The sequence below is a fragment of the Chiloscyllium plagiosum genome, chromosome 7 (genome assembly GCF_004010195.1).
Source record: "Chiloscyllium plagiosum isolate BGI_BamShark_2017 chromosome 7, ASM401019v2, whole genome shotgun sequence".
In the NCBI taxonomy this organism is placed as follows: Eukaryota; Metazoa; Chordata; class Chondrichthyes; order Orectolobiformes; family Hemiscylliidae; genus Chiloscyllium; species Chiloscyllium plagiosum.
In genome coordinates this window covers 36,744,543-36,757,450 of record NC_057716.1, presented here as the reverse complement: position 1 = coordinate 36,757,450, position 12,908 = coordinate 36,744,543, and the positions used below count along the sequence as shown (strand labels likewise).

General features: G+C 40.1%; 1 long non-coding RNA gene across 1 annotated transcript; it reads left to right on the top strand.

Annotated features, from left to right (window-relative positions):
* Nucleotides 1–2,117: 2,117 nt before the first annotated feature.
* On the top strand, nt 2,118–9,267 carry LOC122552003. The gene is made up of 3 exons (XR_006312251.1): nt 2,118–2,227; nt 6,003–6,157; nt 9,004–9,267. It is a non-coding gene; the product is annotated as an uncharacterized LOC122552003 (long non-coding RNA).
* The last annotated feature ends 3,641 nt before the right edge of the window (nt 9,268–12,908 follow it).

Below are 12,908 nucleotides of genomic sequence, written 5' to 3'. Positions count from 1 at the left end.
TGGCCCAGCCAGTGACGCCCATATTCTCCAAATGAATTTTTAATTAAAATCATTCTACAGGTGGGTTAGGAAAGTTGACTGTTGAAAGGAGTCTAGGAAGGTGGAAAGTTTTTTACAGCACTGCTTATGTTTGGGAGTAACAGGTATATTTTCTCCAATAATCTTTGTAACTTCTTTTCCTCAATGATTGGATTACCCTCCCCTACCACATTTGCTCTCCACTTCATTTCCAGCATTGAGTGACTCCCCAGCCTTAAAGCTGAAATACTTTGCTGGAATTCACACAGAGAATGAAATAACCTATAAATAACTTTTTAAAATATAATACAAAAATGCAACTTTCTGCTTATAATACCTCCCGCTTACTAACTTTCCTGCTTTCTGAAACTCCTACTCCCTGATCTTCCTGGTTGGTTCAGATCGCTCCCCCCCTCCCCCCTTCCCTGATCATCCACCTTGTACCCTTTCTCCAGACCTGAACCCCCATCTAGCTGAACCACCTCCTCCCTGACTCACACACTCTGAAAACTCACTATGAATGAGTACTCTGGAGATGAATGGTGAGAGGCAGCAGGAGCAACTTCAAAAGTCTTTTAAAAAGACATGGACTATAATAATCCTAGCTCTGCACCAGTGGCACTCACACTTCCAAAACCCTGATGCTCCAGCATTGGATTGGATTTGCATCATGAACAGAAATCAAGGCCAAGGAGAGGAAGTGGCTGAATCAGGGAGTGGGCGATCTGGCCGGGGGCGGGGTTCAGGTTTGGTGAAAGGCTACAAGTGTGACGCTCATGGAGGGAGAGTGTTCACATGTTAGAGAGTTAAGGTCAGGGAGAGGGAGGGGCTGCAAGTTAATAGCATAAGGATGGGCCACAATTCAAAGAGTTAGAGAATGGGAGATGCTAACCCGAAATGGCACCATGCTAATCCTAAATAGTCAATGTGGTAAATGACATTACAATGAACCCCAATGAGAGTCCAGGCCCTATTAACTTACTGGCACTGAAATAAAGCAATATTAAACAGGGCAACGTTAAATAGGGTCCTACTGTACTAGGCTATAGGGAAGTTGTAAGCTCCTCAAACAGTAACTCTCAGAACCTCCTGGCAACATTTAATTTTTAAGGGACAGGCTGAAGTTCTACTCTTAATAATGTTGTAGTTCTGCTGCTTCCCAGTTGGTTCTGCCACTCTCCCATGAACTACAGCAGATGTCTGGCATCGTCCCCAAGAAACATTGGAGGCGGGTTCGTTACAAATTGGCAGAAGATCAGCTTTACAGATGTTACTGAAAATAATGTGCAACTCATAGAGTAATAGATCTGCCTGCTTTGATTGCAGAGTTGATCTAAAGAATACTTCAATGAAAAGGTAGTATTCACAGTTAAATATACAAATGCCTTTAAACAATTTAATCAGTTGTAGTGTTCAAAATCAATTGCTTTAATAATTTGTTCTAACGAGGCATATCTTTAGTGCCAAAATCAATTTTCTTGTATGTGGTAATTGATTCGCAATTCTTTGAGTTTCTACAACAAATTTATCATTATGTCTATAACTGGCTGACTGATCCTCTGATGTGTGGTCCCAAATATCAGCATCAGAATAACATAAAACATAACAGTTTTAAGACACATCTGTGCAATATTACAGTTAAAATGTTGTAAGTTTAGTTCCAGATCCATTGAAATAATAGCTTTCCATAATAATAACAGTTATATTCTTTGCTCTATCTTCACACATTGCATTACAACAGCTAAAGAGGCACTTAGCTAGCCTAATCTGGCAAAGCTAACAGCCTCTATGTATCAAGATTACAAGTACAAAATAATGGGACATTTTCAAATCTTATCACCATGGGAACTACTAATATCATGTTTTTATATGTGCAATCAAAGATGTATCACAAACTAGCAAATCAAATGTATTTTCTGAACCATCTTTCACAGGATCATTAAATGAAATAATGTGTGATGAGAATATTTATTCATTATTATGTATTAAGTTGTACTGGAGAAATCAGAAGGACATTAGCAAACAATTCATGTGTTCACACAGTGAGCACAATCATTTGAACCCCTGATTATGCAACATATTGGAGAGCGGCAATTTTATGTCTGACTAGAAATGGAACATTATACTTCTGTGTTGGGGCCTTTGCTGTGTACAACTGATATTAGTGATTTAGGAATGGAGAAAGAAATTAATGTCTCCAAATTTGCAGGTAAGAGCTGAAATAACTGACAGGTTCTGGAAATGACAGATTATAAACAGGAGGATGGAAGGATCAAGGATGTGTACTGATAGATAGCAGGTTTCAGTTAAAATGGGCACCTACAATCTGAAGAGATTAAAAAAGGATCCTAAACGTTGGTAATGTTAACTAAATGGTGTTATGCTGTAAGACAAGATACAAGAACAACACTGAGGATAACAATGTTAGCTTTATGGAGCCATCAGCAATGTATAACAGCAAGAAATGTAGAAAATATGACCTTGGATTTTATAGCAAATCAATGGAGTACAAATTGCAGGAAGAAATTCTGAGACAAAAAATTATTTGCGCTACTAGGATGCTGGGTGTGGTAACTGATCACTGCATAGTAGGAGATGGACTTGGGGGACAATTGAGAATGGGCCTCTGACCTCATTATAATAAGCTGTAGTATATCACATATCCCTAAGAAAATCAGCAAAAAGAAATGAATTTCTGGTTGTTACTTTGCCATTGGTGATTTTATTTTTTGTTAGCTCCTCAGATGGAGGAGAAGACAATTGGCATCATATTTAGTGTGTCCAGCAGAGAATCTACTCCTCCTGGTTGCACTGAAGTAAAGTACAAAGTTGAAATTTAGGTTTCCTCTAAGCCATCCACTTCACTCCTGCCAGCTGTTATTGGGAGAGTGGCCCCTTCTAAGCATGATGTCCCTTTTAGCTGAATCAATATTAGCATGGAACTCATTAAGATAATCAGAACCAATATAGCGTCAAATACAAGGGACATCAGCCCCTTTAAAGTAAACCATGTTTTCCATGTGGAAAATGGATTCAACAATATCCATTTTATTTGTACAGAGGACTAATTCAAGCTCTCCCCGAATACTGTGTATAATTCTGGCCACTGTATTATGAGAAAGATATTTTTCACCTCACTACTGACAGCAGAAAGGAGGCCTTCTTGTCACTGTCAATCATAACATCAGTCTCCTCGGAAAATAACCAAATTTGGAAAATAGAACTATCCATATGTGAAGATGCTGTTGTGTCTGCATTCACATACATACTTATGCCCTCCATTAAACCCAAGTCAGTGTGTCGAGAAGGACTAATGAACCTCCAACTCGCTTCAACCACACTTCATTTCTTGGCTTGTACTTGTAAAGAGTGGATAGGAGTTCTGCTGCTGACAAGGAGCCTCCTCGAAATGACAGAAAGCAATTGCAACAGGGCCTGCAACTCTCCTGTAGATGTCGTGCTCGGCTGTTAGAGATCCAGTAGAGGTCTGCCATAGCCCCACTGAACCTTGGCTTTAGTATGTTTAACATAGTCACAGCCTCTGCAGCAAGGAGCATTGGACTTAGACAAGAAGTAGTGAAAAAACACAATTTAGCAATTTAATCAGAGTATGATGACAGAAACAAAGCTCCTCCAAGAAGATATGCCATTTCTGGTCATGCCACATGCTACAGATCCACTCTGCTGAAGTTAGTTATTGGATGGTCATCTGACTGCTCCACAGAAGAATCCTGTGCACTTGAAATGGTTTGAAGTGGCCACAAATATTACAGGCACTGGAACAACAAGTTTTCATAATGATACATACAATTGCAGCTTAGCATTATGCATCAGTGAATATTAAAGAATTTATGAAAGCCACTCCAAATTCTCTGTTAAAATAATCATTTAATAATTTAATGACAAAAAGTTGAACACTAATGTTACTTGAAGAAGCGCTTATGCCCGAAACGTCGATTCTCCTGCTCCTTGGATGCTGCCTGACCTGCTGCACTCTTCCAGCAACACATTTTTCAGCTCTGATCTCCAGCATCTGCAGTCCTCTCTTTCTACTAATGTTACTTGTACAACATTTCATTTTTCTAATGTTTGGATGCCTATGACACAACAGATACATAAAGGTAAATTTATATTTTCAGAGTGAATCACCCACACCGATGTATTTTACCACAATGTGTCCTCTCCATCTTCAGAAATGTGGCTTGCTTGTCTTGTAAAAAAAAAGTATTTAACCAATTAACAGGAATGGAAGGGGTAACAGTATAATTTCAGCTTTTCGGAAACTGTTGGCTACTGGAACCATCTAAACTGGGATTACTGCTTTCTTGGCAACACAATAATCAGATCAATTGAGTTAGCAGATGTGAATGCAAACTTTTTCTCTTACTTTTATACAGCCTACTATTGCTTTGAAAAAAATAATTCAATTTCAAGGAACTTGATGAGGGAATTTTATACATTATTACTTGATAACAATTCACTGATAAAATGGCTTAATTATTACTTGTATAATTGGCTTAATTAATTATTTCTAGTGTAATTGTACTGTCAGCTTAAGGTTTGGAAACTAATGAATATATTTGTGCCCAAAGCCTTATACTGTTCTAACTTTTCATTTGTCAAACAGGCACTAATTAGGAGGTCCAAATTCTCATCTTTGCCAATTGCAGCAAACATGAAGTGGGTAATGTTACGATAGCAAAAATGGACTATCAATTTTCACTTCCACTTCCAATTTTTAACACCTGGGGCATTTAATGGACTAAAACGATTTCAAAAAATGTAAAACCACTGACTTGAGAGGACCACAATAATCACCTGTCCACAGATTGAACTCAGCCATTAAAGGTGAAAAACTACACTTGCCATCATCCTACCAAGACATAGATCTGCTCTTCCGTGACAGAGAAATGGCTGGGATTGGTTTAGCCTGAGAGTCATCACATCTCATAGAAGGTTAGAGGCTGAGAAGAAACGTCCTACATCGTAACCTCAAGTGCGTCAGGAGGTGAACCCACATTCTTGGTGTCACTCTGCATTGAAACCAACCATCCAGCCAACTGAACTTAGTCCAATAAATTATTAAAACATGGGGATCAATTGGAACTGATACTAACAGGTCATAAAAATGACTGAAACACTCACTCAGATCTGTATCTCCTATTTGATTTATAATTTTCTGGATATTTGGCATGGAAGACACTGTCAGATTACTCAATTTAAAAAAGAATAAAGCTAGATACAGAAATAAACATAGGATTTGTACTTAAAATCAACAGCTGCAGTCAGAGAAAAAGAAGTAAATGGATCCATATTAGCAGAACAGGAAGGCTTGTTCTTTCTCTACCTACCCCTTGAAAAATAGACTAGATTAGATTAGATTCCCTACAGTTTGGAAACAGGCCTTTCAGCCCAACCAGTCCACATTGACCCTCCGAAGAGTAACCCACATGGACCCATTTCCCTCTGACTAATGCACCTAACAATATGGGCAATCAAGCATAGGCAATTCACTTAACCTGCACATCTTTGGACTGTGGGAGGAAACCAGAACACCTGGAGGAAACCCACACAGACATAGGGAGAATGTGCAAACTCCACACAGTCAACCGAGACTGGAATTGAATCTGGAACCCTGGTGCTGTGGGGCAGCAGTGCTAACCACTGAGCCACTGTGCCACACTGCTCAGATATAAAGCAATTTGTAGAATCATGAATTCATCAAGAATTCAAGGATATTTATTACGTTTACCATTGCTAAAGATACAAGACATCATTTAAACAATTGTGGTTTCAGGTTAAAACATAATACAACAAAGACTCTGAGGACTGTTTTTTTGCAAAACTGCCTATCCTTGTTCTTCCTTTTTGCAGTAGGGATTCTCCCGGTTTAAACCCCATACTGATGATTGTTTGTGTATTTAATATTTAGTCTTTTTTTCTCTGGGTGACCAAGTAATAAAATTCCTCTTTCTTTCACACAGGAAAGCTTCACAACCAACTCCTTAAATCTTGCCCAGTACCACATTTTAATTGAAGTGTGATATAGCCAAGTGCTAAAAGGAAGTACAACTCCATCCATCAAGGGAATTTGTAGAGATGGAAGAGATGATTAATCCCACCTCATCTGATGATAACAGTAAGAAATAATATTTTCTTTGCTATAATTGCTAAATATGGAAAGTTAGATCTTTGAGGTTTATATTGCAAGATTGTGAAGCATTGTATACCTTCAGGCTCCTGTCTCACTCCAGGACTTGACAGCCATGAAAGGTGCATTCATAATGCGACAAACAAGTTAGAAACCTGAAAATCCTTCCAATATGTGTGAGAGAGCCTGCTGGTCTTCCATGCTTGATATCTAGTGGCAAATTGTACCCTTTGTGGGTGGCACGGTGGCTCAGTGATTAGCACTGCTGCCTCACAGCATCAGGGTCCTAGGTTCGATTCCGACCTTGGGCGACTGTCTGTGTGGAGTTTGCATGTTCTCCCTGTGTCTGCGTGGGTTTCCTCCAGCTGCTCCAGTTTCCTCCCACAGTGCAAAGATGTGCATGTCAGATGAATCAGCAATGCTAAATTGCCCATAGTGATAGGTGCATTAGTCAGAGGGAAATGGGTCTGGGTAGGTTACTCTTCAGAGGGTCGGTGTGGACTGATTGGGCCAAAGGGCCTGTTTCCACACTGTAGGGAATCTAATCTAAAATTAGCAAGCAGGATACAAGATAACTGTGGAAACAAATGTGAACACATATTTTGACAATCACATGTGCCGCTAAGGGTGAATAGAGTCAAGAAAAAACCTATTGTGAAATTCCCATTAACTTTAGACGTAGAAGGCTAATCTTGAGGGGAGATCTGTTTATCTGTGGGTACTCTCATTCAGGACAAAATATGTCTGCTTTTAAACTGATGCTCACAGCAACACCAGCCCTTACTGGAAACATTCCCTGTCCCGACCACATCAGTTTGGAGTTTTGCTCTCTTTGTGTTGCACATCAATGACTCCCTGTGGAGACTGAATTAACCACTTCAGAGTATAACAATGAATACCAGGAAAGGAAGTTTGGAGAATGATGGATTTTTACATCCTGTTTTTTTTTAATATTTAAGTTAGCCTTGGCTGAATTATTGAAGGGTTTTGGAAACAGCTACTTATTTGTGTCTCAGAGGACATATTGTAGAATGATGCGAAACACAAAATTTAATTGGATTAGCACTGCAGGGGTATATTAGCTGGCAGTCTAGATCCCCCACCCCCTGTCCCCCAAGTTATTGACTGAGAGGGGCACTGGGACTAACTCCTAGTAGCAGTGTCAATGGCATCATCACTGGAAGGTAGGAGCCTTACATTTATTAGTATCTGGCATCTGTCAGTGACCCATAGCAAAGGTAACAAATGGTGAAGGAATTTGACTGGTGTCCTTGCTGCTTGAAGTTTAAAGTTGGCAACAAAGTGGAGCAAGAAAGAAATGGTTAGATTCTCCAGCTCTTCCGTAACTGATCCTCCTCTCAAATGGTTTCTACCTGGCTCAACAAGTTTAAATAAAGGCCAAGAGATATTGAACATATAAAATAAATGGCTCTCTAAATAGCATTTGTTTATTCATTGGTTCAGAAGTCCTTAAACTACTGACCACATACAGCTCCACGTCCATTTCAAGCAACTCTTTAAATGGGAATTTTATGAATGGAGGCTTAAATTCACCTATTTCAGTCTGGAACTTAGAGAAAGGAGGCAGCAGTTTTGTATCCCTGTTAATTGTTGAGCGTCTAGAGTAAAACAAGTTCAGACAGTCTCAGCAACTCAGAAGACAAGTTGACTGTATAAGGTAGAAGATCCTTTGAACGCAGCATTAGATTGGCAGTATGCCCTGTATTTACATTGTGGAAAAGCTGCTTGTTCAAATAATGGTCCAGACAACCTCTTTTGAAGTGATGCAGATTCTGAAACTTTAGCAGAGGAATTGATTTTGGACTGCTGTTGTGGTTGATTGATATTATCACTGAGTTTCCCAGTTCTAGGCACTATCCTTTCAGCCAACTGACAAACAAAATAAAATGAGAATGTGATTTAATTGCGGGAATACAGAATTTTCTTTCCACAGAAAGGCAGATTATAAACTGAACGAATGACCATTCAATTTTATTGTGTTACATGGACATATTCAGGGCTAGAAAGTCCTCTTCCCTGGTTTTTGGATGCAGCAGTTATGATTCAGTCTGCCCATCAATATTAAGGTGTTTCAGGCATAAAATGTGCTTATTCACCTTACTTGAATGATGTTGGTACTGGCTAGTGCACCTCTTATGCTATTTTCTTCACCTTAGTGCTGCCAGAGATCCCTGCGTACAGCAGGACACCCTTGCAATATTACTTGACAACCACATAATAAAGTGTCTTGCTGTTACTTAAGGCAGGTTGCCTCTTAAAGGAAACCTGGACAATGATAGGGTTTCAACAGAAATTAATGGAAACTCAAAGCACGGTCAAAGGAAAGATACTCTCTGGTGGCGTTAATAGTCAAGCTGGACAGGAGGTGAGGGGCCCCCCATAAGGGGACTGGAAAACCCTCAAGGATCACCCAGAAGGGAGTGTAAGCAGTGGAATGGGAAGGTCAATTCTGAGTATCCAGACCAAGAATTTGATGGCATGCTGCAAGAGGACTAATGGCCACATGTGGGTGGTCAAACCCAGTGAATGCATTTTTATACGATAGCTCCTACCCAGTATACCACCAAACTCTCATGCTGCTCAATGCACTGGACTTCCATTGCTCACCCATCAGCCCTCCCTCCAATCAACACTGATGCCCAATATCCAACTATCTCATTTCTCCCTCAGATCCTAGCAAGCTGCCAGTCTCATATATTCTTCTTACTGCTTTCATTTACCTCCAATTTCTCATTTATAACATATCTACAACCCTAGTACAGTGGTGTACAATTGCTCACATTTTGCGCGCTCTCTCTCTCTTTCTCCTGCAGGTCAAAATGACAATAGAAAGGAGTGTAGTAGAGCCAGTTGAGGTAAAGGTGCCAATATTTCCTGAGTCTTTCAAAGGACATGGTTGCCTGCAACATTGGGACCACTGCAATTAACTGCAGCAGCCGGCATAGCTGAGAACATTGATAATAAACACACTTTACTGCTTGTCTCCCTTCTCAATACCCAACAATCTTTATTCTGCTATCTGGCCTGATGAGCAAGCTTTGGATGGTGTGTCCATGCATCTCCTGTTTCCCACCTCAATTCCCTTCCCTCAAATCAAGTTTTCTTTCCTGAGACCTTGCTTCCAAACATCAGAGAATTGCATTCCTTGAACTTTCTGTATCCTGAATAAATACTTGCCATCCATATGATTGTATGTGTGGTATGTGTGGCCAATCTCACCTTCAAGTATCTGTACTTTAAAGGTCCTTCTCATTGTTCATGAGAAAGCAGCAACAATCAGTAAGGTAAGGCACTATCATTGTATGGCACTGAGGTTAGGTGAGTTTTAAGTCTTCAGATATGCAGTGAGGTACCTCAATGATAGGTAGTAGTGTGGGAGAAATTCTGAGGCAACTCCTTTTCACCCTTGCATCATTGGTTAGCTTTCAAAGTTTCTGGCTCATGAAGACCGCTTTTTTTTTGTAATTAATTCACAGGATGAGGGTGTCTCTGGCTAGGCTAGCATTTATTGCCCATCCTTAATATCCCAGAGGGCAGTTAAGACTCAATAATATCACTGAGTCTGGAGCCACATGCAGGCCAGACCAGGAAAGGATGGCAGATTCCTTCCCTATATGACATTAGTGAATCAGTTTTTCCGACAGTCAACAATGGTTTCATAGTCATCATTAGACTCTTAGTTCTGGAGTTTTATTGAATTTAAATTCCAACATCTGCCATGGTGGGATTCAAACCCTGGTGCCCAAAACAATAGCTGGGTTTCTGGATTAACAGTCCAACGATAATACCAGTAGACTATCACCACCCCAGTTGATCTGAAATGCGGAGCATCCTAAAGGACAATGTTGAATCTCAGAAAGGCAACAATTTGTGCAGTTTCTCTCAGCAAGTCACACCTCTTAGTCTTGAATGGAGTGCACTACCTTAGGAAAGCTGAATGATAGATTGAAACATTGCTTACAGAAATGTGGAGCTATCACTGATTTCATGCTCATACTCATAGAGTGAAAGTACAGAAGATCTTTGGAGGGCAAGCTCTACCCTATTCCCTGAATATTGCTTTCAGCCACTATGTTGGCTACAGTAAAATATAATGGCTTGGCTGCAGTCATCAACAGGATCGTTCAAGGATCCTTGATACCAGAGATTATCTGCACGCAAGAGTTGGTTTAAAAAAAAATGGAGCTGGGGTTTAACTATGGTATCAAACAGCATGAATGCTGCAAAGACCCAGCAGCAGCAAGTACATCCACCTCTCATGTTATATGATTCCATTAGACTGGTGCTGGAGATACTAGTTGTATAAGTAATGGGTTTAAGAACAGATATTTGCTTGAAAAATGTTAACACGGGCCTTGGCAGACCACATGCCACAAATCCCTTCAAAGAAAAGACTTTGTCAAAAATTGTAAAATTCAGTCTGGTATTATTCAGGGCGTGTTTTCCTGCTTCATGCTTCTTTTCTCAAGAGTGGATAACACAGACAAGTTTTGTCAGAATATTCACTTAGCAATTTTGGATTCCTGGCAAGACATCAACAGAAACATCAATGAAATGTCAGGACAGCACACTTCATGTTGCTTGGGCTTAAGTTGGGAGCGTAAATGCACGTGTCTAAATCCTGGAGAGCATTACACATGCTATGGGGCTAGTGGTCAGCAGAGGATACTTTTCTGTTTTGAACATTCCACAATGAAACTTAACTTTACCATTGTTTTAGTATCCTTAAAGCATTTTCAATAACTGAAATTTTACTGCTGAATGCAACTTTTTCTATCAGTTGAAATTCAGGCCATAGAATATATTCTTCTTTCCAGTTCATGATATTTCATATTAAAATCCTTTCAAACTTGGGAACAATTTGCAACATTTGATGAAAGAACAGATAATCTACAGATCATAATGATGAAAACTGGCATGTGTGGGAAACATTGCTCAAAATGTAAGCCCTTCTAAGGAAGTCAGAAACTCAGAAAAAAAATGTTGTGCATGAAAAGCATGTGAGAGAGCCAGATAGATTAAGTGAACTTCTCATCACAAAGAATTAATCAAGATAACATCCTACCTTCGAATGAATATGTACTTTGTTGTCTTCATTGCAATCGACTGTGGAGGTTGCTTCTTTGGCAAAAGCTATGTACCCAACTTGGGAACATTTCCGGCAGTCACTAAGACAAATGTATTTTTGCACAAAATCTTACAAGGTGTAAGCTGTAAAAGAAACTGATTAATCAATAGTGACATTTTAATAAGGAACTGAAAGAGCCTTCTATCAGCTCTGGGCGTTAGTCCAATTCTTTCAGCTGTTTTCCGCACAGATAGATTGACTGGAGTATACAAACAGCAAAGGCCACTAATTGGCAGACCAACGTCAATTCATTAACTGTGTTTTCTTTAACCATTCCAATTGGTTGGCTTCATGAATACTTAGGCAGAAGGTAGGACTGCACTGCCAGCTTCAACTGACAGAAGAAAAATGTAAACAAAACCATAATTGGAAAAAATTTAGGCTGAAAACCAGTAACATACAGATTATAAACAGAAATCACTCCTTGATACAAAAGCAGAAATTGCTGGAAAAACTCAGGTCTGGCAGCATCTGTGGAAAGAAAGACGGGTTAATGTTTAGGGTCAAGAGACCTTTCTTCAGAGTTGATTACAGCTAGCAAAAGGTTGGTTATATATGCTGAAGATGGGGTGGGTGGAGGGAGGAGGAGTAAACAATAGATGGAGATTGAGCACAGAGAGAGAGAAAAACAGTTGGGCAGAGAAATCAGCCTGGGAAAATCAATAGCTACTACTTGGGACCTTTGGTGGCTGACAACGAGCTTCTTGTAGTAGCAGCCCATGTGATGACAAAGTCTAGAGTGGGGAGGGTTAGAGTAAAGATGTGGGAGAAGGTGTTCAGGCCCTAAAATTCTTGAACCCAATATTGAATCCAGGAGGCTAAACGGTCCCCAGTGAGTGTTTTTCCAGCTTGCTCTTGAGATAGAGATATTGGCCAGGGAACACGGTGGTATGTTGAAGTGGCAGGCAACCAGAGCTTGGGGTCATTTTTGAGGACAGAAGTTAGCTGTTATTTAAAGTAGTTAGCCAGTCAGCATTTCATCTCCCCACAGTGGGGCAGATTACATTGTGACCACAAAAATATCTTTCACTGGAGGACCTGACAGACAGCTCGAGAATGGATGAAGGGACTAACAGGAACAAGATTGGGCACATAATGTCAATGAGATCAACCTGCAAACCATCTTGGTGAGATTTAGAATAGAGAAGAGTTTAAAGAGTTTCCAAGGTGCATGTTGTTTGTGCTAATGTGACATGAAGTAGGTGGGGAGTAGAGGGATACAGATGCTTAGGAATTGACCGACAGGTTTATACAGTACATTTGGATCGGCTCAGGCTTGGAGGGCTGAAGGGCCTGTTCCTGGGCTGTACATTTTCTTTGTTCTTTGTTCTATGAAGGTGTCGAAAGACATGGGATGCACACAAAGATGAAGGTGATTCAGAAGAGACAGATTTCTGTTGGGTCTCTTCTTCCTTTAATTGGGCAACTTCAGCTGGATACAGAGTTCCCATGAATGAGAGACCCCCCCTCTCTGGTCTACTACTGACATATTCCACAGGGTTTGCTGGGTGGCTTCACGAGACGGTAATTTCCTACTCTTGTTCTCGTAAGTGGAAGGATAAGTCTCTTAAGCATCTCTTCAGTCATCTC